Source organism: Babylonia areolata, chromosome 25 (assembly GCF_041734735.1).
Source record: "Babylonia areolata isolate BAREFJ2019XMU chromosome 25, ASM4173473v1, whole genome shotgun sequence".
Taxonomy (NCBI): Eukaryota; Metazoa; Mollusca; class Gastropoda; order Neogastropoda; family Buccinidae; genus Babylonia; species Babylonia areolata.
The window spans coordinates 20803323-20827027 of NC_134900.1; the positions used below are offsets into that span (position 1 = coordinate 20803323).

Here is a 23705-nt window from a genome sequence, read left to right on the forward strand (position 1 = left end):
TGAGTCAAAAGTTGGGTAAGGACGAAAAAGACGACAACAAAGCAACAAAGAAAAAAAGAACACACACGCGTGCAAACAACAAAAACGACAACAGATCATTATTATTATTAGTTTCTTAATTATTATCATCGTTATCATTATTACACAAAAAAGCTTCCGCTTTCTGAGGAAGAGGGGGAAAGAAACGAAAAGATGCGTCGTTTATCAAGTGACCGACAACGGCATTCTCCGTCCAGAGCGATGTGACAAATCAGTCTGGGTACTTCTTCCTATATCTCCCCCCCCCCCCCCCCCCACCCCACCCTCGCGATGAGTGAGCTGGAGGAATTAGAATGCAGCACGTAGAACTGATGTGATCAACTTCCACACCATCGTTCCGCCACAAAACACTGCCGCCACGTTATGTCACGTGCCCTCCCGGAAAGCCACGTCACCGTGACGTGTGCACGTCAAACCAAACCATGTTGTTTGTGGTCCAGCTCACCGCCAGGGGCCACTTCAGGCCACAACACCCGATACTTCATACACCAATGGAAGAGAACCCAATTCAATAAGTAGATAAATACAATGTCACAAGACCAATTCACTAACTTCTCGCTCAATCCAAGGAAAATCAAGTTTAAAATATTGAATGAAAACGGCGTGAAAGGAGTGATTGACCCAAGTATATTTCAGTCCATGTAGGATGGTGACTCAAGGTGTAAACACCGACTCCATCATGACCTGAGGCAGTGTCCGGGGGACAGTCCCAGTGTGGACAGCACACACTTCTCACTGTACTGCAGGCAGTCTATCTTTCTGTCTGTTCTCTGTTCCTTTCACGTGTAGTCGGCTGGCACTGTTGTGGGTTCAGGTTTTGTTTTCACTCGGAACAGGAACATGAGGAAACCGTTTGCTTGTTGGATCACAATTTTATGTGAAAACACACGCGCGCACTCACGCATGCACACACACACACACAAGGAGAGAGAGAGAGAGAGAGAGAGAGAGAGAGAGAGAGAGAATAACGAATACAGACAAACACACAGACACAAAAGATGTACATGACTATACACATAATATGACCTTCCTGATCAACCTGTTGTTTTGATGCCATTTGAAAGGGGTCAAAAGTAGAGTCTGTGTTATTGAAGGGATAATCAAGAACACCTTGAAAATAGGATCAGAGCAGTCAGACTGTACTGTGAAATGTGACGTTCTACAGAAAAAGACTGTTCTGTCAAATGTGACGTTCTACAGAATGACTGTACTGTGAAATGTGACGTTCTACAGGAATGAGACTGCACTGTCAAATGTGACGTTCTACAGAATGACTGCACTGTCAAATGTGACGTTCTACAGAATGACTGTACTGTGAAATGTGACGTTCTACAGGAATGAGACTGCACTGTCAAATGTGACGTTCTACAGAATAAAGACTGTACTGTGAAATGTGACGTTCTACAGAATCAGACTGTACTGTCAAATCTGAATTTCTACAGAATGACAGTACTGTCAAATCTGACGTTCTACAGAATGACTACTGTCAAATGTGAAGTTCTACAAGAATGAGACTGTAATGTACTGTCAAATGTGACGTTCTACAGAATGAGACTGTACTGCCAAATGTGACGTTCTACAGGAATGAGACTGTACTGTCAAATGTGACGTTCTACAGAATGACTGTACTGTCAAATGTGACGTTCTACAGAATGACTGTACTGTCAAATGTGACATTGTAAAGGAATGAGACTGTACTGTCAAATGTGACGTTCTACAAGAATGAGACATTACTGTCAAATGTGACGTTCTACAGAATGTCTGTACTGTCAAATGACGTTCTACAGAATGACTGTACTGTCAAATGTGACGTTCTACAAGAATGAGACTGTAATGTACTGTCAAATGTGACGTTCTACAGAATGAGACTGAACTGTCAAATGTGACGTTCTACAGAATGACTGTACTGTCAAATGTGACGTTCTACAGAATGAGACTGAACTGTCAAATGTGACGTTCTACAGAATGACTGTACTGTCAAATGTGACGTTCTACAAGAATGAGACTGAACTGTCAAATGTGACGTTCTACAGAATGAGACTGAACTGTCAAATGTGACGTTCTACAGAATGATTGTACTGTCAAATGTGACGTTCTACAGAATGAGACTGTACTGTCAAATGTGACGTTCTACAGGAATGAGACTGTACTGTCAAATGTGACGTTCTACAGGAATGAGACTGTAATGTACGGTCAAATGTGACGTTCTACAGAATGAGACTGAACTGTCAAATGTGACGTTCTACAGAATGAGACTGAACTGTCAAATGTGACGTTCTACAGAATGACTGTACTGTCAAATGTGACGTTCTACAGGAATGAGACTGTACTGTCAAATGTGACGTTCTACAGAATGAGACTGAACTATCAAATGTGACGTTCTACAGAATGAGACTGTACTATCAAATGTGACGTTCTACAGAATGAGACTGTAATGTACTGTCAAATGTGACGTTCTACAGAATGACTGTACTGTCAAATGTGACGTTCTACAGGAATGAGACTGTACTGTCAAATGTGACGTTCTACAGAATGAGACTGTACTGTCAAATGTGACGTTCTACAGAATGAAACTGTACTGTCAAATGTGACGTTCTACAGAATGACTGTACTGTCAAATGTGACGTTCTACAGGAATGAGCCTGTACTGTCAAATGTGACGTTCTACAGAATGAGACTGTACTGTCAAATGTGACGTTCTGCATAGTAAGACTGTACTGTCAAATGTGACGTTCTACAGGAATGAGACTGTACTGTCAAATGTGACGTTCTACAGAATGAGACTGAACTGTCAAATGTGACGTTCTACAGAATGACTGAACTGTCAAATGTGACGTTCTACAGAATGACTGTACTGTCAAATGTGACGTTCTACAGAATGAGACTGTACTGTCAAATGTGACGTTCTACAGAATGAGACTGAACTGTCAAATGTGACGTTCTACAGAATGAGACTGAACTGTCAAATGTGATGTTCTACAGAATGTCTGTACTGTCAAATGACGTTCTACAGAATGACTGTACTGTCAAATGTGACGTTCTACAGAATGAGACTGTACTGTCAAATGTGACGTTCTACAGGAATGAGACTGTATTGTACTGTCAAATGTGACGTTCTACAGAATGACTGTACTGTCAAATGTGACGTTCTACAGAATGAGACTGTACTGTCAAATGTGACGTTCTACAGAATGACTGAACTGTCAATGTGACGTTCTACAGAATGACTGTACTGTCAAATGTTATGTTCCACAGGAATGAGACTGTACTGTCAAATGTGACGTTCTACAGAATGACTGTACTGTCAAATGTGACGTTCTACAGAATGACTGAACTGTCAAATGTGACGTTCTACAGAATGAGACTGTACTGTCAAATGTGACGTTCTACAGAATGACTATACTGTCAAATATGACGTTCTACAGAATGACTGTACTGTCAAATGTGATGTTCTACAGGAATGATACTGTACTGTACTGTCAAATGTGACGTTCTGCATAGTAAGACTGTACTGTCAAATGTGACGTTCTACAGGAATGTTGATGTTGCTGCTCTTCGACAGTTCAACTCTGGAACTAATGAATCAGAGAGGTATGACACCGACCTGTCAAATATTCCCCCTTCTGTGGTAAGAAATGTTTCATTTGTAAAAAGTTAATATCAGTTTTGTGCAATAATAACTACTCTGTACCATGTCCCATCAGGTTTGGAAATAACAAATTTGGTGCAGAATTAACTAAGAAAGTATGCGAGATTCCCCGTCTGTGTTCAAAAGAAACACGTTTAAGAGTATTACAATGGAAACTCTTGCGTAAAATGTATTCCACCAATATCATGATGAGTAAAATGAGAAAGAAAGACAATGAAATGTGCTCCTATTGCCCGGTAGAAACTGATTATATTAAGCATTTCTTGTTTCACGGTCCGCCCGTCAAAGAAATATACTGGCCAATACATATCAATTGGATATAATGTCAAAATAATTTTGTCTGAAACTGATGTGTTGTTTGGGATACCGGGACAAGGCCCGGGACCACACACTATGAAAGTTCAATGTTCTGACTGCCAAAATGTGTATCAACAAACACAAGAGAACTGAATCAAAATCACCATTGCCAATGGTACTTCAAAATCAGCTTAGATATCGTAAGATTTGTTCGTTACCCTAATATAAACTGCTTTTCGTGAATTCGTGTATGCTTTCAAACGCACAGATTCACACACACACACACACACACACACACACACACACAGAGGCATTCACGCACACACGCACGCGCACATTCACACACACAAACACTCACACATACATGCACGCACGCACCTACAAGCAACATGCATATCCTGGCAAGTATTGGGAAGGGAGTGGATTTCTTTGCCACTTTAGACCTTCCCTTTGACTACTCTTCCTAGTTGTCCCTTGCTCGCTTTCGCTTCCCCTTTTGATTGATCAAGGGACAGCGCCTTCTGCGAGAGATGCTCACTGGAAAGGATGTACTGAATAAAAGTATGCTGTCTGCAGACACGCTCACACATTCTCGTTCACTATACCACCTCTCTCTCCACAGAAGGTGGAGGAAGGTGGCTGAATGGTTAAGACGCTCAGCTGCCAATACAGAGAGTCCGTGAGGGTGTGGGTTCGAATCCCGCTCTCGCCCTTTCTCCTAAGTTTGACTGGAAAATCAAACTGAGCGTCTAGTCTTTCGGATGAGACGATAAACCGAGGTCCCGTGTGCAGCACGCACTTGGCGCACTGAAAAAGAACCCATGGCAACGAGAGTGTTGTCCTCTGGCGAAATTACGTAAAATGAAATCCACTTTCATAGGTACACAAATATGTAAGCATGCACTCAAGGCCTGACTAAGCGCGTTGGGTTATGCTGCTGGTCAGGCATCTGCTCAACAGATGTGGTGTAGCGTGTATGGATTTGTCCGAACGCAGTGACGCCTCCTTGAGAAAGTGAAACTGAAACTGAATCTCTCCACATACACTGTTAAACACAAACATGCATGCACTAGGTCACCTGAAATCCCTGGCATGTAAACAAATGCAGACATTCTTAGGGAATTCAAGATTTGTCCATTGTTACGAAACAGACCACAAATCACACTTTTGTGGTTATGTAATAGGTTAAGAGAGAGGGGGCAGAGGGAGAGCGGGAGAAAGAGAGAGGGAGAGTGAGAGAGAGAGGATGGACGACAGAAAGGCTGAAATATCTAACACAGCAACTCACACCAGAGCAATGATAAAGCCAGACAAATGTAATCATTTGCCATACATGTCCAGAATGCATACAGCAGAACACCAGAACCTTTGAAACACTGGTAAATGTATCCAGTCATCGAACATACTTACAATGCACGTATCGAGGCACGTCGGGGCAATTGCTGCACCAGACGATAGGAAAACTGTAAGGAAGTGATTAGTTAAGGCGTATGTCGGAAAACGTGGCGTGTGAAAGGCAAATATGAAACTGTGGTAGGAGAAAAGAAATATGTGAGGGGAAATAGGAGGATGGAGGTCCCACAATAAAAAGAAATAATAAAGGAAGAAAAAGACAGAAAAAAGAAAGACAAGGAAATACGTGGGGGAAAAAAAGAGGAGGCTGGAGCCCCACAAAAAACACAACAACATTTTATTACTTAGGTTATCGTGTTGCATGTTCTGATGGGTGTTCATGTTCTAAATGTAATTGTGCTTGATGTGGGTGATGTTACGTGTACTTGAGCCAAAAGACAAATTTCTGTGAATTTACAGACAATGAAGCTGTATCTAATCTTATAGCAAACAGCTGTCTGCATGTTAAGGAGGAAAGTGGCAGAATGGTAGAGACGTTCATCTGCCAATACAGAGAGTCCGTGCCTTTCTCCCAAGTTTGACTGGAAAATCAAACTGAGTATGTAGTCATTCGGATGAGACGATAAACCGAGGTCCCGTTGCAGCACGCACTTGGCGCACTGAAAAAGAACCCATGGCAACGAGAGAGTTGTCCTCTGGCAAAATGCTGTAGCAGAAATCCTCTCTGATTGGTACACAAATATATTTGCAAGCACTCAACTTCGCAAGGCCTGACTAAGCGCGTCGCGTTATGCTGCTGCTCAGGCATCTGCCTAGCAGATGTGGTGTAGCGTATATGGATTTGTCCGAATGCAGTGACGCTTTCTTGAGAAACTGAAAATGAAAAAAAGAAACATTTGTCACGTCAGATGTCAGCTGGTCAAAATGGGAATTGGAAGACCAAGCCAAACCAAGCCTGGCCCTCTTTCTGCTTTACGACTGTCATCGTGTTCAAGCGGAATAGACGAATTTTGTTATCCCTTTCTCGATATTTTGCCATTACTGCGTTTAATTGCTTGCTTTTGTGAGCTCCTGTTTTGTTTACGAGATCTTGTTTTAAGAGCTCCTGTTCTGTTTAACGAGATCTTGTTTTAAGAGCTCCTGTTCTGTTTAACGAGATCTTGTTTTAAGGGATCCTGATTCAATGGCTACCTCTTAAGAAAATTCTCGAGAGCTCCACCTGGCGAGGGATAATGGCAGTTTAAGGGCCATAACCCTGCTCCGGCTTGATGGCAGCTTCAAGTTACTGCGTGATTGTAAATTGATGTGGCTGTCTGCTTCAACAATCGTGACACCAATCACTTCTCGCTGGATGGCCATTCATCTCCCCAATCTAAAGAGCTATTGCTCACATGCATGATCGTCTTGACCACAACAAGCAATCTTTAATAAAGTACAATCTGTGATTTCAGATACTGGGGACACATCAGACACGTTAGTAACACAATCCCCTAGTTGACTGTCCTCACCAGACATATCTCCTTGCCCAAGCAGAGGGGAGTGTGGAATGTGGATCTATTATGACACCCTTTGCTGCATCGTGCACTTCAACATGCGTGGTGAATGGCACCACGCTACCATCTGTCAGAAAAGCAACAGGAAGAGAGATCAACGAGGAGTGTAAAATCTGCAAATCCCCATTTTCACTATATGTAGAAATAAACCTTTTCAAAAGTTCACATTCTCTTTTGTCCCACTCAGCACAGTCTATCCCTTGACATCAAACTGTTCCTGTGCCTTGCCGAGTGAAGTACAAAGTAATAGGGAACCGGCTGATGCAAATATGAGCATCTTAACATAGAACTTGATTGAATCAGAAACTACGACACAGAAATACATAAATAAGATTTCAGCAAGTAAAGAACACAATATGCTTCAGGTATCAAATATTTATTTTGCAGTAACTTGCAAAAACAAGAGACTAAACGAAATATTTTTTTAATTCCAAAAAGCGTAAGCGGTTACGTGGACAAACGAAGGGTCAAATGAAAAAAACAGATTTTTTTAAGAATAAGTAAAAACGTCACGTACAAAACAGTCTTCGTCACGTACAAAACAGTCTTCGTGTGTCAAGGATACAAACCGCAAGACTACTTCACTTGTTAATATCGGTTGTCATGTAATATCTTGTACACACAAATGAGACGCACAAACACGCTTACATGCAAATGTGAACACCCTGTCCAATTTACCAACAACCGATGTGCCCAGCATTAGCATCAGTGTTCTTATTCTGTGTTTCGTAACATTACGAAAACGGTACGTGCGTTTTGCGTTAAACAACTGGATTCCTATTTTGACGAAAGGTTGCTTTGTTATTGGGTAACAATTGTTCTTCATCAATGTCAGTAATGCTGTGATGGCTTCAGAGAAGGCGGAATTCATGAAAAATGGTTGAAATACTTCCAACCAGAGTCGACTGGAAATGTCTGACGTGGATTAAACACATGAATTGCATTCCTGTGCTCTTAGTATCAAAGTACGATACATGCTACTAGGTGGCTGGAATAATGGGGTGCTCAAATTCCCTGCACGGTAAAATACTTTTGCAGTCACATAACTTCAATAAGATATCTACGAATGTAGACTAAATGACATATGCTCTTTCACCATTAAAAATACACATTTGTTGAGAGCTCCTTGAACACGTCTTTTCTCCAAAACACATGAAGAGAGAGAGAGATGCAGAGAGGCACAGAGAGACAGAGAGAGAGAGAAAAACAGCCACCAATGCAAGGGAGGTTAGTCTCGTTTCGATCTCTGACATCTTCCTTCACACAGCAAAGAGCACTATCAACATACCGACGCACCTCTTCCTCGTGTGCAACGTCACATGTAAAGGCTGTGGAACGACCATTGTAAAAACGAATAATCAGGGACTGAGCTGAGGTGTTGTGTGAAGTGCAAGTGAAGTGACAGTGCTATGCCGCTCACATCAACAGCCGTTTGCACCGCGCTGAACAGAGGAAAGACATGAAGAGAAACATCCAGCACAGCAGTGTGCTAATTATGATCGTGGTATATCCCCATATGAACCTACACACACACACACACACACACATCAGCACTATTCCGTTCATCCTCGCCACGAGTGGTACAACACTGAGATGCGACATGCTAACAGACTGGCCTATGTTCTGACACTTGCGTCAACTGTTATCGCCACAACCAGTTGACTGTTTCAATCACCAGCACCACAGAGGCAGCTCTGCTGAGTACTTTTTCTACACTTCGCCTGTACAGTCATTAACGTTTTTCCTTATTTAGTTTGATGTTAAACATTTTATCTATTAGGTTTTTAGTTCCTAGTTAGTTCCTAGTCTTTCTTTATTCTTGTGTGAAAATCGGTTTATAACTGTGAACATTCGTATATGTAGCTGACTGTGGTGGTGGTTGTTGATTTGCGTGTGCCATAAGACATTATAAATCTTATTTTATCTATTTTTTCCAATACATGTACCCTCCTTCACAATGCTCTCCATTCGCAAACGTTCAATCCAGATCATGCAGTGGAACGCTAGATCTATTTCCACAAATTTGCCGTATCTCATCCAACATTTGGCAAACTATAATTACCAAACGCTTATATTACGATCCCTAAATGTTTAAGAAGAATAACTTACCCAAGCTTCCAGGTTATTATTATCCACCTGTGCACCAGCAGGTTGATACTGCCACAAAAAATTGTGCAGCCATATATATCCAAGAAGAGACAGAGTACAGTGTATGCTCTCCACCAGCACCTAATTCTACTCCTGATTTTCATTCATGCGCGGCACGTGTTAAATTCAGTGATCACCTTACTCTTCGTGTCGCCTCTGTGTACTTACCTAGAGGACAAAACGAACTTAATACGGAATGGTTACATAATGTTCAAGATAATGAAAAATGGTTGATGGGGGAGATTTTAACGCCCATTCACCTTTTGGGGACAAAGATTGTGTATCAGTTACTTGTAACCGCTTTGTAGAAAATGTTGTTGATTCTTCCTTAAGCCTTTTAAATGATGGCAGCGTTACCAGAATCCCTGATATTGTAATTCACAAGGCATCTGCTATAGATCTCTCTTTCATATCTGCTACGTTGTATCCAGAATGTAAATGAACAACGCATAATGATACACTGGGAAGTGATCATCTACCGATCATCATGACTTTTAATGAAACTGAAAGCTATACGGAATTTCAAAAAGACAAAGTCCCAAAGTATAACTATAAAGATACTGACTGAGAGAAATTCGAAAGTATGTTTGCTTGCAAAAACACGGAGTCCATGAACACTGGGGATATAGATAATTTATATTCCTTCTTTACTGACACCATATTACAAGCCGCCGATATATCAATCCCAAATGTAATTCGCTTAAATCAAACAAGCATTGTTGGACGCCAGCCTGTGAAGCAGCAGTAAATGATAAAAAAATGAAGTTTATAATTTATATGAAAAACAAGTCAAAAGAAAATCTTATTGAAAAGAAAAGGGCAAACCATTATAGTAACATGGTCATTGCACAGGCTAAAAGACAATATTGGTCCTCATTCTGTAATAATGAGATATCCAGTCATAAAGATACTAAAAAGGTTTGGAAAAAATTCAATAAAATGAAAGAAGGTATAAATTTGCCATCTTGCCCAATTAAGATAGAAGACAAAGAATTTCCGTCCAGTGCAGAGAAAGCAGAAACATTTGTAGAAATGTTCTCAGAGTCTATGCGATTGGAAGGTCCATCCCCTAAAGAGAGTAAACACAGAATCGAAGAAGAGAGCAAAAGTGATTATACAGATCCAAGCCCCGATAACAGTCAATACATCAATGCTCCACTCACACTCATTGAGGTTAAAGACGCATTACTATCCCTCCCTAAAAAGAAAACATCTGTAGGACTTGACGCTGTCTCAAATGAGATGCTTAGACACTTACCAGAAAATTTTGTTGTTTTGTTATTTAAGCTTTTTCAAAAGTGCTGGATTGATGGTTTAATGCCAGCACAATGGAAACAGTAATACCAGTTCATAAACAAGGAAAATGTAAAACAGATAAGAACAGTTACAGGCCACTTGAGCTAACATCACATAATGGTAAGCTGATAGAAAGAATAATTTTGAGAAGACTGATGTACTATTGCCATAAAAATAGAATTATCCCAATCAATCAAGCTGGCTTTCAGAGAGGTAGATCTGCAATTGATAATCTGGTTAAACTTACAACACAGGAAAAACAACAATTTGCTAGAAGAAAAAACGTTTTCGCAACTTTCTTTGATATAAGGAAAGCCTATGATGAAGTTTGGCTTGCAAAGTTACTATTTAAACTGAAATCTGTTGGCTTTTCAGGGCGTCTCTATAATTATATCAAAGATTTCCTGACTAAAAGAGGTATACAAGTACGAGTCGGAAATACGTACTCAAATCCTAAGACTCTTCACATGGGATTACCCCAAGGTTCTGTTATTGCCCCTGTTCTGTTTAACATCTTGCTGAACGCCTTACCCCAACGTTTATCAAAAGACGTGATCCTAGTGCAATACGCAGATGATATACGTATGTGGATGAACGTAACTATGAAAAGAAATATATCAAAAAGGCCATTAAACTATATTAAGAAAACATACCAAAGAGAAATAGATAATTTGAATAAGTATATTGTCGACAATGGTCTTACATTATCAGCAGAAAAAAACTCACATTATGCTTTTTAACAATGGTAATAATCCAGAAGAGTTACCAACATTTATAATTGAAAATGAGCCCATTCAGTACAGAGATATGATAAAAATTTTAGGCTTAATGCTTACTTCAGAACTAGCTTGGAATGACCATATTGAATATATAATAACAAAAGCAAGAAAATGTTTAAACTTGGTCAAAGTTATAAGTAAACAGTACTGGGGACAAGACACAACGATATTGAAACATTTATCATCATCACTTATTCGATCCAAACTATCGTATGGACAAGAAGTCTTTTTCAATGCTCCAAAGTATTTGTTAAAGAAACTTCAAGGCATTGACTGTAAAGCATATAGACTTGCCCTTGGCGTACCTTTCCACGCATCAACCCTCGGAACATATAAAGAAATAGGAGAATTACCTTTGGATGAATACCGAAACCTGGCATGTGCTAAATACGTATTGAGAAGCTCAACAACTAATTTTTTACATCGGAGGAAGTAAGAATTACATCTGAAAACAACTTCCCAAAAAGAGCTGAAACGATATCTTATCTAACACCAGTTGGCACGTTTGTGTCAAACCTTTTCCAAAAGTCCGAAATTAATCCAGATAATGTAGACACGCAGAAAACAGTAAGTCCATGCCCCATTTGGGAGATGAGTAAAGGACAGTTTGATATCAATCATACTTACATTGCAAAAAAAGAAAATCCAAATATCATGGCAACAGAAGTCCGATTACACCTTCAGAATAGATACCGTGACCACTTACATATTTACACAGACGGCTCAATCCTAGACAATGGCCAAGCAGGTTCAGCTTTCGTTATACCAAAACTGAAAACTGAACGATCATACCATATTGGTAAAGATCGATCAATATTCATAGCTGAACTTATCACTGTTCTTATGGTTTTAAATTATATTCTTGATCTTCCAGTTTGCCTTCTACAAGTCTTATTTTGTGTGGATTCAAAATCTGTATTATATGCTTTAAACTCATCAAATTGTAAGAACAAGTCCAAAATAATAATAGAAATAAGTCACAATGTACATCTTTTGAATTTGAGAGGAACACATATAACTTTTTCTTGGGTTCCTTCTCACCTTGGTCTCCTATATAATGAACGGGCTGACAGGGCTGCACGAAAAGGTGCAAAACACCAACAGGGAACCATAGACCTTTATGTGCTTTTGTCTGTACAAGAGGGGTACCGCTTACTAGAAAAAAGCATCATGGAGCAAAGTTAGGGAAGTATACCAGCAAACTGGCAAAGTTTTAAATAAAAGTATAAATAATATTCAACAACCGGAATCTATCAATCAATCAAATACATTCAGTAATTTATTCAGATTAAGGCAAATTCAGGCATTATCAAACAGGATAAAGCTGAATGCTTTTATAGCAAAGTTCAGCAGAGATGTTAAATGCATATGTGGTGAATCTATTTCTAGCAAACACATACTCTTTGAATGTCAGAGTCTGAAATCGTTTTTACCAAACTTCTCGGGAAATTCTTTTGAATGTATTTTTTGACAGTTTTAAGATGTTATCTGCTATTGCAGAAGGTTTGCTGCATAGTCCAATTGGACATTTATTATAGTTGTTACAGTTGTTTGATGTTAGCGTTTCCTTCTATATTGTGCCTATGTCTCCCCTTTTAATGTCCCCCCCCCCCCCACAACCCTCCCCACACACACACACACACACACATGCGCACACACGCGCACACACACATACACACACATCATTCTTCACCCTCTGCCCAATACCGTTCCCACCACCATGCCCCGCCCTCCACCCTTTTTTTTCCTAATATCACTTAAAGTGGAAGACGTTAAACTGAAGACTACTACTACTACTACTACTACTACTACTACACACACACACACACACACACACACACACACACACACACACACACACATTCCTTTGTAACAAAGCAGAAAACGTTCGTCTTTATTTTCATTCTCACATAAAGGACACAGCAAAACAACACCTGTAGAGTCTCTGTATCGACAATGCTGTCATTCATACGATTGTCACTGTGAAGCAAAACACACCTTAAACACATGATTGAATTTCAGTGAATAGACAATACTACATCTCACTGTTCTGAACTTGTTCGACCCAGTTTTGCCATGTTATGTTATTGAACTAAAATCTTTGACGCAGTTCTTTTCAAAGGAAAAGATTTTTTTATATTTTCAACGCTTTGATTCACACACACACACACACACGTCCATCAGTGATCGTCTCACAACCAGTTCATGACGCACGGACTACGCCCCGGCAACAAAGTGGGTGTGGGAGGGGCAGGAGAACCCATCTCCAACTTCAAGAGAACAAGGCGATGACGCAAACTCCCCTCCCCCCACCCCCCACCCCCGGTCACCTCACCTCTCCCGGCCGGTTCCTTTATCCTGTCGCCATTGATTTCCAGTCAGCACTGACGTCATGTCGGCATTACTCTTTCACAGCCCCTCTTTTCCCCCTGTGTGTGTGTGTGAACAAAATAATATAGCAAGACAGACATACAAAAACTAAAACGGACACTCCACACACTCTAATGCATACAGAACTTTGCATCTCTCTCTCTCTCCCCCTCTCTCCCATTTTTGACTCACTTGTGTAAACAAAGTGAGTCTATGTTTTAACCCGGTGTTCAGTTGTCTCTGTGTGTGTATGTGTGTGTGTGTGTGTGTGTGTGTGTGTGGCCGTGGTAAACTTTAACATTGACATTTTCTCTGCAAATACTTTGTCAGGTGACACCAAATTAGGCATAAAAATAGGAAAAATTCAGTTCTTTTCAGTCATCTTGTTTAAAACAATATGGCACCTCTGGGATGGGCACAACAAAATAAAAAATGAAGCCTAATTATATGCAAACTGCATTTACTGTTTATATTTTTTGTATTCTCTAAACTTGGGACTTTGATCTGATATTCTGACACAACAACAAGAGCAGTCATTATTATCATTTTTTGTTCAAACAGGAACTTCTTTTGCTAAGTATGGAAGTTTTATTTATTTTGCAAACGTTTTGGTGCAGATAGTAAAAAAGGGAAATTACTCTGTAATTAATGCCAGGGGACTTAATTTGCTTTAAACTGATCTTTCTCATCTTAAACATTACATTTTGAAATTATACTCAATACATAAAAAGCTTGTGTGTTTTACTCTGTGTACAGGGCTTTCACTACGTTCATTCGCCCAAGTGGTCTTTTTCGGAAAATACTAAAATCAAAACGACGAGTGGACTTTACAGATCTGTTGGCTGAGCCCTGAAGGTCATGGGCAAAAATCAATTGCGTACACATATTTATACACATTCAAAGCGCATGCTCATATTCTTCGCGAACGCAAACGACGCCATTTTGTTTCAAGTTGTTGACCTGCCCGTTCAATCCTATATTCAAAGGACAATACACGATAACATGTGATGGAAAGTTGGAGAAGGAGACCGTTAAAGATTTATTCAAAGGAAGATTTGTGAACGCCTCATCACTTACTGGGTTATGCCCCAAACTGCCATGAAAATATCCACTGTGAATTGATCACAATGAAACGAAATAATTTCCAGTCTTGACTTTTCTCAAAATGAAGTCCTTTTCACTTCTTACGACGTTTAGAAGTACTTGTACTTGGCTCTACATGTTATTAGTTTAACAAAATACTAAATTTTCATATCAACTTTCAAACTATAAAACTAGAATGAACATAAAAGAGAAATTGAATCGACCGTGTGTCGAACTACATTCCCGGCGGGTGTAACAAAACTTGTACATCTATCTAGATCTAGTGAAAACGGCTAAATGTTGCAGTGTGATTGCGGCGATAGCCATTAAAAAGAATTTTTAATTGCCCTTAAAGATTTTTTGAATGCCCAAGATACACCAGAATAATATGATTTAAACAGCGTTCTCATTGCGAATACCGCAATTGATTTATCGCCCTTTAAAAAAGTATGTTCAAATGTTAAATTTTAGAACGTCAGTTAAGGAGCCACGATTGTGTAATGGACAAGGCAGTTTCTTTTCACCCGAATACACGGGGTTCGAATCTGGTTAGGACTTTTTTTTTCTTTTTCTTTTTTTTTTTAACGCGAAGCTTTATAATAACAAATACAGAACACATTTTAACGATTAGATTTTTTTTTTTTTTTAAGTGTATCACAAGTGAGTCTTGAAGGCCTTTCCTCTCTTGTTGTAATATAATTTACACACACACACACACACACACACACACACACACACATATATATATATATATATATATATATATATATATTGTATTTCTATTTCTTTTTATCACAACAGATTTCTCTATGTGAAATTCGGACTGCTCTTCCCAGGGAGAGCGCGTCGCTATACTACAGCATCACCCATTTTTGACTCACTTGACATTTGATTTATTATATTACATTTTTGACGATAGCCACGTCTCCTTTACCGCGGACTTAAAAAGAATTTTTAATTGTCCTTAAAGATTTTTTGAATGCCCAAGATACACCAGAATAATATGATTTGAACAGCGTTCTCACTGCGAATACCGCAATCGATTTATCGCCCTTTAAAAAAAAGCATGTTTAAATAATACAGTTTTGAACGTCAGTTAAGGAGCCACGCGTTAGGACTTTTTTTTCTTCTTTTAACCCGAAGCTTTATAATAACAAATACAGAACACATTTTAACGATTAGATTTTTTTTTTTTTTAAGTGTATCACAAGTGAGTCTTGAAGGCCTTGCCTCTCTTGTTTTTCTTTCTTTTTTCCTGCGTGCAGTTTTATTTGTTTTTCCTATCGAAGTGGATTTTCCTACAGAATTTTGCCAGGAACAACCCTTTTGTTGCCGTGGGTTCTTTTACGTGCGCTAAGTGCATGTTGCACACGGGACCTCGGTTTATCGTCTCATCCGAATGACTAGCGTCCAGACCACTACTGAAGGTCTAGTGGAGGGGGAGCAAATATCGGCGGCTGAGCCATGATTCGAACCAGTGAGCTCAGATTCTCTCGCTTCCTATGCGGACGCGTTACCTCTAGGCCATCACTCCATATATATATATATATATATATATATATATATATATGTGTGTGTGTGTGTGTGTGTGTGTGTGTGTGTGTGTGTGTGTGTATAACCATTCCTAAATATATTAATAATTCTCTTCTGAAAAGCTAACTACTTTGTGCATAAACAGAGCCTTGTTGTATTCTAGTCTTAGATGCAGTAGAAGAATGTTCGATGATTATCTTATAATCACCTTTGGTTAATGAACTAGTTTAAGAGCACGTTTATACAATCTGTTTAAATAAAGGTTTTGGAATGTTGGCACTAGCCGAATCCCATACTGTCGAGGCATAATCTTCAATTGATTGGATATGTGCTTGAAGGAACTTTTTACGAGAGAGATACAGACAGACAGACAGACAGACAGACAGACAGAAATGCATACACCCATAATGGCAGGTACTGTGTGGTTAAGAGCTATACATATAGGGGGGAAAATGAGTCAGACTGATGACACGTCGGTCTGTTACCCTGTCGGATCATCGCTACGTTGGACTTTTAAACGTCGGACCACTGCCACGTCGGATTAATGATTGTCGGACTACTGCCACGTCAGATTAATGATTGTCGGACTACTGCCACGTCGGATTAATGATTGTCGGACTACTGCCACGTCAGATTAATGATTGTCGGACTACTGCCACGTCGGATTAATGATTGTCGGACTGATGACACGTCGGATTAATGATTGTCGGACTACTGCCACGTCAGATTAATGATTGTCGGACTACTGCCACGTCGGATTAATGATTGTCGGACTATCGAGATGACACTGTGTACAGTCACAGTACAGCAACCTCCTCGATCACCATGCACCTCTCTGTCCCACCACTGCTGCAGTGAAATGAAAACCTGTCCTCTGTCTCGGTTCTCAACCACATATTCAGCGCTCGTGGAAAGGAATAATAACGTCCATACATGCACCCGAAATCATGCACCCATGTTCGCTATCATATTGCAGGTCATACACTCGCAAATACGCACGCATGCACACACATCCATGCATTCAAATAAGGCACATGGGTAAAGTCCTATTCTAGCAACCTAAATTCAGGTACCTGTTTTACCGGCAATAGGCACATGCATGCATATACATACAGTCTGTCGCGCCCACGCACACAGACACACACACACACACACACACACACACACACACACACACACATGTGGCAAGCACAGAATCCAAATTCTGAAGTACACACACACCTATGTCTGTTCCAAAGGCAGCCACAACCTGTGTGCACAGGCGCGTGCACACTCACCACACACACGTGTGTACACACAAACATCGTCACTTAAAAAATCCAGCCATGCAACTTGGAAGTCATCACACACTACGACGTCAACAAGTCTGCATGATTCAAAACGGCAAAACCACAGGAAAACTCGGTCAAAATAAGATCTAAAAATAAACCCACGTAACTTCCGCAGACCTCGCGTGAGCCCGCGCGCTGTGCACAGGATGTGTTGTGAAGGAAGGCGGTGTTGTGTGCAGTGTGGAAAATACATGGATGCCATGGAGGCTGTCCGTCGTTTAGTGTTGTTTGTACTGTGATCGATCACTTTACGTATGGCCTGAAGTAAGAGAGACGGAAAGAGAGACAGACAGACAGACAGACAGAAAGGGGGGGGGGGGGAGACAGACAGACAGATACATGACAGACAGACAATGGAAAAGCTGTGCATATACATATGTGTGAGTGCATGTTCGTTGTGTATGTCTGTGTGCATGTGCATGTTTATTTGGTGTGTGTGTGTGTGTGTGTGTGTGTGTGTGTGTGCGTGCGTGTCTGATCAGGTGTGTGACAGACAAGATAATCGTGCTTCAAACACACCTCAGAACACATGAATACCCAGATACACGGGTACTAATGTCAGTCTCTCCATAACAGAAACGGACCGTGCCCCTTTCGGTTGTCATCATACTCACAGCACAATGCCGGGCGTGGGGTGGTAGGAGGGAAGGTAGGGGGGCATGACGCTGGCAAACAGGAAGAATAAACACAAACAACACACTATACACACTACACATAGCTGACAACACACTCTAAAGAACAGACAACACTACAGAACAGACATCACACTGACATAACACTTTACAGAAATGACAACACACTCTACATAACAGACAACATAGAACAGACAACACACTGAGCGCACACTATACAGAACAGACAACACACACTACAGAACAACACAGTTTACAGAACAGACAACACACTCTACAGAACAACACAGTTTATAGAACAGACAACACACTCTACAGAACAACACAGTTTACAGAACAGACAACACACTCTACAGAACAACACAGTTTACAGGACAGAGAACACACTCTACAGAAGAACACAGTTTACAGGACAGAGAACACACTGAGAGCACACTATACATAGCAGACAACACATTATACAGAACAGACAACACTATGCACAAAACAATGCACACCACAGAACATACAACACACTAACAAGACTATGCAGAACATACAACACACTGACAACACAATACAGAACATACAACATAATACAGAACATACAACACACAGACAACACTATACAGAACAGACAACACTATGCACAAAACAATGCACACCACAGAACATACAACACACAGACAACACTATAGAGAACAGACAACACTACAGAAAACAATGCACTCCACAGAACATACAACACACTGACAAGACTATGCAGAACAGACAACACAGAACAGACAACACTATACACAAAACAATGCACTCCACAGAACATACAACACACTGACAACACAGAACAGACAACACTATACAGAACAGACAACACTATACACAAAACAATGCACTCCACAGAACAGACAACACACTGACAATACAATACAGAACAGACAACACACTATACAGATCAGACAACAATATACACAAAACAATGCACTCCACAGAACAGACAGCACACTGACAACATAGAACAGACAACACACTGACAACACAATACAGAACAGACAACACGATACAGAACAGACAGCACACTGACAACACAATACAGAACAGACAACAGACTGACAACACAAAGAGAACAGACAACACAATACAGAACAGACAACACTAGAACAGACAACACACTGACAACACAACACAGAACAGACAACACTATATAGAACAGACAACACACTGGCAACACAATACAGAACAGACAACAGACTGACAACACAAAGAGAACAGACAACACTATACAGAACAGACAACACAATACAGAACAGACAACACACTGGCAACACAATACAGAACAGACAACACAATACAGAATAGACAACACATTGACAACACAATACAGAACAGACAACACAATACAGAACAGACAACACTTTGACAACATAATACAGAACAGACAACACACTACAGCACAATACAGAACAGACAACACACTGACAACACAATACAGAACAGACAACACAATACAGAACAGACAATTCACTGACAACACAAGTTACAGAACAAAACAACACACTGACAACACTTTAAAGAACAGACAACACTGTACAGGACAACATACTATACAGAACGACATCCAAACCTTCAGTGGATCCAACACTGGAAATCACAGATCTAGGTTATCTGTTTTAGACCTAACCAGTACACTTCCATCGCCCCACCCCCACCACATCCCACCACACCTGCCACCCGCATTCTACTTTCACGTCATTGAATATAACAACAATGGCCTGGGATTTTTACTCCCCCCCCCCCTCCGACCACCACCCTCCAATATACAGACCTTGAGTGGTGGTTTGGGTGCTAGTCTTTCGGACGAGACGACAAACCGAGGCCCCGTATGCAGTATGCACTTACGGAAATGAACTGAGGAAGGTTTAGTGTGCGTCACTAGTGTCTTGTACTGTAGTGTGTTGTAAACAGTATGTGTGTGTGTGTGTGTGTGTGTGTGTGTGTGTGTGTGTGTGTGTGTGTGTGTGTGAAGTCAAGTCAAAATCATCTTTATTGAGGGTAAAAGAATAAGCTTATACAGCTTTTATTTACATCCTGCCTTCAGAATGAACGTGTGTGTGTGTGTGTGTGTGTGTGTGTGTGTGTGTGTGTGTGTGTGTGTGTGTGTGTGAGAGAGAGAGAGAGAGAGAGAGAGAGAGAGAGAGAGAGAGCAAAGGAATATATGAGTGCATTTCCGACAGATAGAAGTCAGACAGACAAATGGACAGACAGAGAGAAAGAGACAGGCAGACAGACAAACAGATATAGACAAATAAACACCGTGAGACAAACACACACACACACACACACACACACACACACACACACACGCACACACACACACGTGGTCAACATGACGGCTGTCCCCGCTCCCCAGCAGTCAGTGTCAATGTGGGTCACACTGAGTGCAGTCAGTACAGACCCCGACCCTGTGTCTGGCCCCATTAGACAGTGCACTGCACCACGTCTCCTTCAGGCCACAAGCCAGGCACGGTTCGGCACACTCATTATCTGTGCACTCACACGCACACGGACACCACGAAAAACATAATGTCCATGCAATAAATGCAGCCAGAGGCTTTGCACACACACACACACACACACACACACACACACATTCACTCACATACATACACACACACACACCTACTCTTCCCCCTCCCCCCACACACATGCTCCGAAACTATATCAGTTTTGCTGTCACACTTCCAGAACGGACGCGTTACCACTGGGCCAACGCTCCAGTTTATTATCTTGTTGATGTCATTATTTTTACGGTCGTTATTATCATGTTGCACAGGTAAACCATGACACTATTTGCTAGCTCCTGGAGTGGCAACAACAGCCACAATCAATCAATCAATCAATATTAATGATAATGATGATAATGAAGCGTGATGATTAAGCTGGGATTTTCCTATTTAAAACAACAACAAACAAATCTGAAACTACGTTGTCTGGCAGTTAGTTGTCTGTGTTATAATTGATACAATAATCCATATATCCCCTGGATATCAGAAACAGACGGGCCGATAGACAGCCACACACACACACACACACACACACACACACACACACACAATGTTCATTCGCCCAAATGGTCTTTTTCAGAAAACACTAAAATCAAAACGACGAGTTGACTATCTATTGGCTGAGCCCTGAAGGTCATGGGCAAAAATCAACTGCGTACACATGTTTATACATATTCAAAGCGCGTGCTCATATTCTTCGCGAACGCGAACGACGCCATTTTGTTTCAAGTTGTTGACCTGCCTGTTCAATCCCATATTCAATCGATAATACACGATAACATGTGATGGAAAGTTGGAGAAGGAGACCGTTAAATATTTATTCATAGAAAGATTTGTGAACGCCTCATCACTTACTGGATTATGCCCCAAACTGCCATAAAAATTTCCACAGAATCAGTCAAAATTCACAGTTAAAAATAATAAACATGAAAGTTAATACCCTTGAACTGATGAAACGTAAAGATTTCCAGTCTTGACTTTTCTCAAAATGAATTCCTTTTCATTTCATACGACGTTTAGAAGTACTTGTACTTGGCTCTACATGTTATTTGTTTAACAAAATACTCAATTTTCATATCAACTTTAAAACTATAAAAGTAGAATGAACATAAAAGAGAAATTGAATTGAGCGTGTCAACCCGGTGTAACTAAACTTGTACATCTAACTAGATCCACAGAAAACGGCTTAATGTTGCAGTGTGATTGCGGCGATAGCCACGTCTCCTTTACCGCGGACTTAAAAAGAAGTTTTAATTGCCCTTAAAGATTTTTTGAATGCCCAAGATACACCAGAATATATGATTTAAACATCGTTCTCACTGCGAATACCGCAATCGATTTATCGCCCTTTAAAAAAGTATGTTTAAATATATTTTTGAATGTCAGCTAAGTAGCCATGATAGTGTAATGGGTAAGACAGCTTCTTCTCACCCGAACGCGTGGGTTTCGAATCTGCCGACAGGACTTTTTTTTTTCTTTTTTCTTTTAACTCGAAGCTTTATAATAACAAATGCAAAACTCATTTTAACGATGGATTTTTTTTTTTTTTTTAAAGTGTATCACAAGTGTCTTGAAGGCCTTGCCTCTCTTGTTAATAATGGATCAAGTCCAGCAACATTGCCTTCCTTTAAAATTTACGATAATACCCTGGAATATAAAAAAGTAGTTAAATTCCTTGGAGTACACCTTACATCAAAATTAGCTTTGAATATCAAATTGATTACATTTTAACAAAGGCCAGGAAAACATTAAACTTCTTGAAAATAGTATGCAAACAACCATGGAGCCAGGACATATTCACTCCATTACACCTTTGCACATCACTTGTTCGGTTAAAACTTATATATGCACAAGAAATATACTTCAGTGCACCGAAATATTTATTGAAAAAAATTCAAAGCATAGACTGAAGAGCATATAAACCGGCACTTGGCTTACCAGTCCATGCTTCCAGTAAGAAAACGTACAGTGCAGCGGGAGTATTACCATCAGAGGATCAAAGGGAACTTCCGTGTAGTAAATTTGTCTTGAGAAGTTTTACTGATGAAAATGATTTGGAATCAGAAATAACTCTCAAATCCGACCGCGATTTTCCAAAGAGAGCTAGATCTATATCCTTTCATACCACACTGGGAACATACACGTCAAATATTTTAACAAATACCGACGTGAATAAAACCCCACAATTTGCTAAAAGGTCTGTGGTATCACCTACACCTGTATGGGAACTCCAAAGAGCGCAATTTGATATCGATCATACTGATCTGACCAAAGATGACAACATACAGACGGCTCTGTTGTAAATAATAGAGCTAGTGCTGCTTTCGTTATTCAAACCCTTAACTTTTAAAACTCATTTCATCTGGGACAGAATAAGTCCACCTTCACAGCTGAACTCATAGCAGTTCTAATGGGGTTAAATTTTATTATATCCTTTCCGAAAACTATATTTCAGAGTCTATTTTGTGTTGAATCTAAATCAGTTCTTCACGCTATTGAACTTCTAAAAGAAACGGTTATGTATGAACTCATTATTGAAATCAACCATTTGATACACGAACTCTTACTAAGAGACTCTTACATAACCTTTTGCTTGATTCCTTCTCACTGCGGTTTTTACTATTATGAAAAAGTTGACATTTTGGCGAAAAAGGAGCTAGAAGTTCCATGAAGGAGTTAGATTTAAATATTTCGCTTTCACTACAGGAATGTTACACCATGGTAGAAAAAGTCCATTGGTCAAAATTTCAGCTTGAAGAAAAACACACCGGTAACTCGGAGTTACATAAGAATATACAGAAAATGTATGGTTTCATGGGAAAACATTACCAAAATGATTTTCATCACAGGCAAATCATTTCTCTAATCTGCAGATGGAAAATGATTTGTTTTAAGACCAAATATGTCAGTAATGTTTCTTGCATCTGTGGTGCTCACATAACAGCCGATCATATACTAACTTGCGAGATCATATACTAACTTGCGATATGTTGAGTCTCACATCCCTGAACTGAAATCATCTTCAGTGTTGACAATCTTCAGCAGTGCATTGCGAATGTATGACTTTTTCAACTCCTTGTTAAATAGTCCATTTGGTTCGCT

General features: G+C 40.1%; 1 protein-coding gene across 5 annotated transcripts in view; it reads right to left on the minus strand.

Moving 5' to 3' along the window:
* The window catches only part of LOC143299896 (serine/threonine-protein kinase TBK1-like), a 211842-nt gene that overhangs the window by 119142 nt on the left and 68995 nt on the right, over positions 1-23705 (minus strand). For 2 of the 5 annotated variants that reach the window (XM_076613394.1, XM_076613399.1), the window contains exon 1: positions 17322-17479. The exons of 2 other annotated variants lie outside the window; for them this stretch is intronic. The gene's annotated coding sequence lies outside the window, so the exon portion shown is untranslated. Of the gene's footprint in view, positions 1-13449; positions 13544-17321; positions 17480-23705 lie in introns of those variants that run through there. One more of the 5 variants, XM_076613397.1, reaches the window with a different exon arrangement.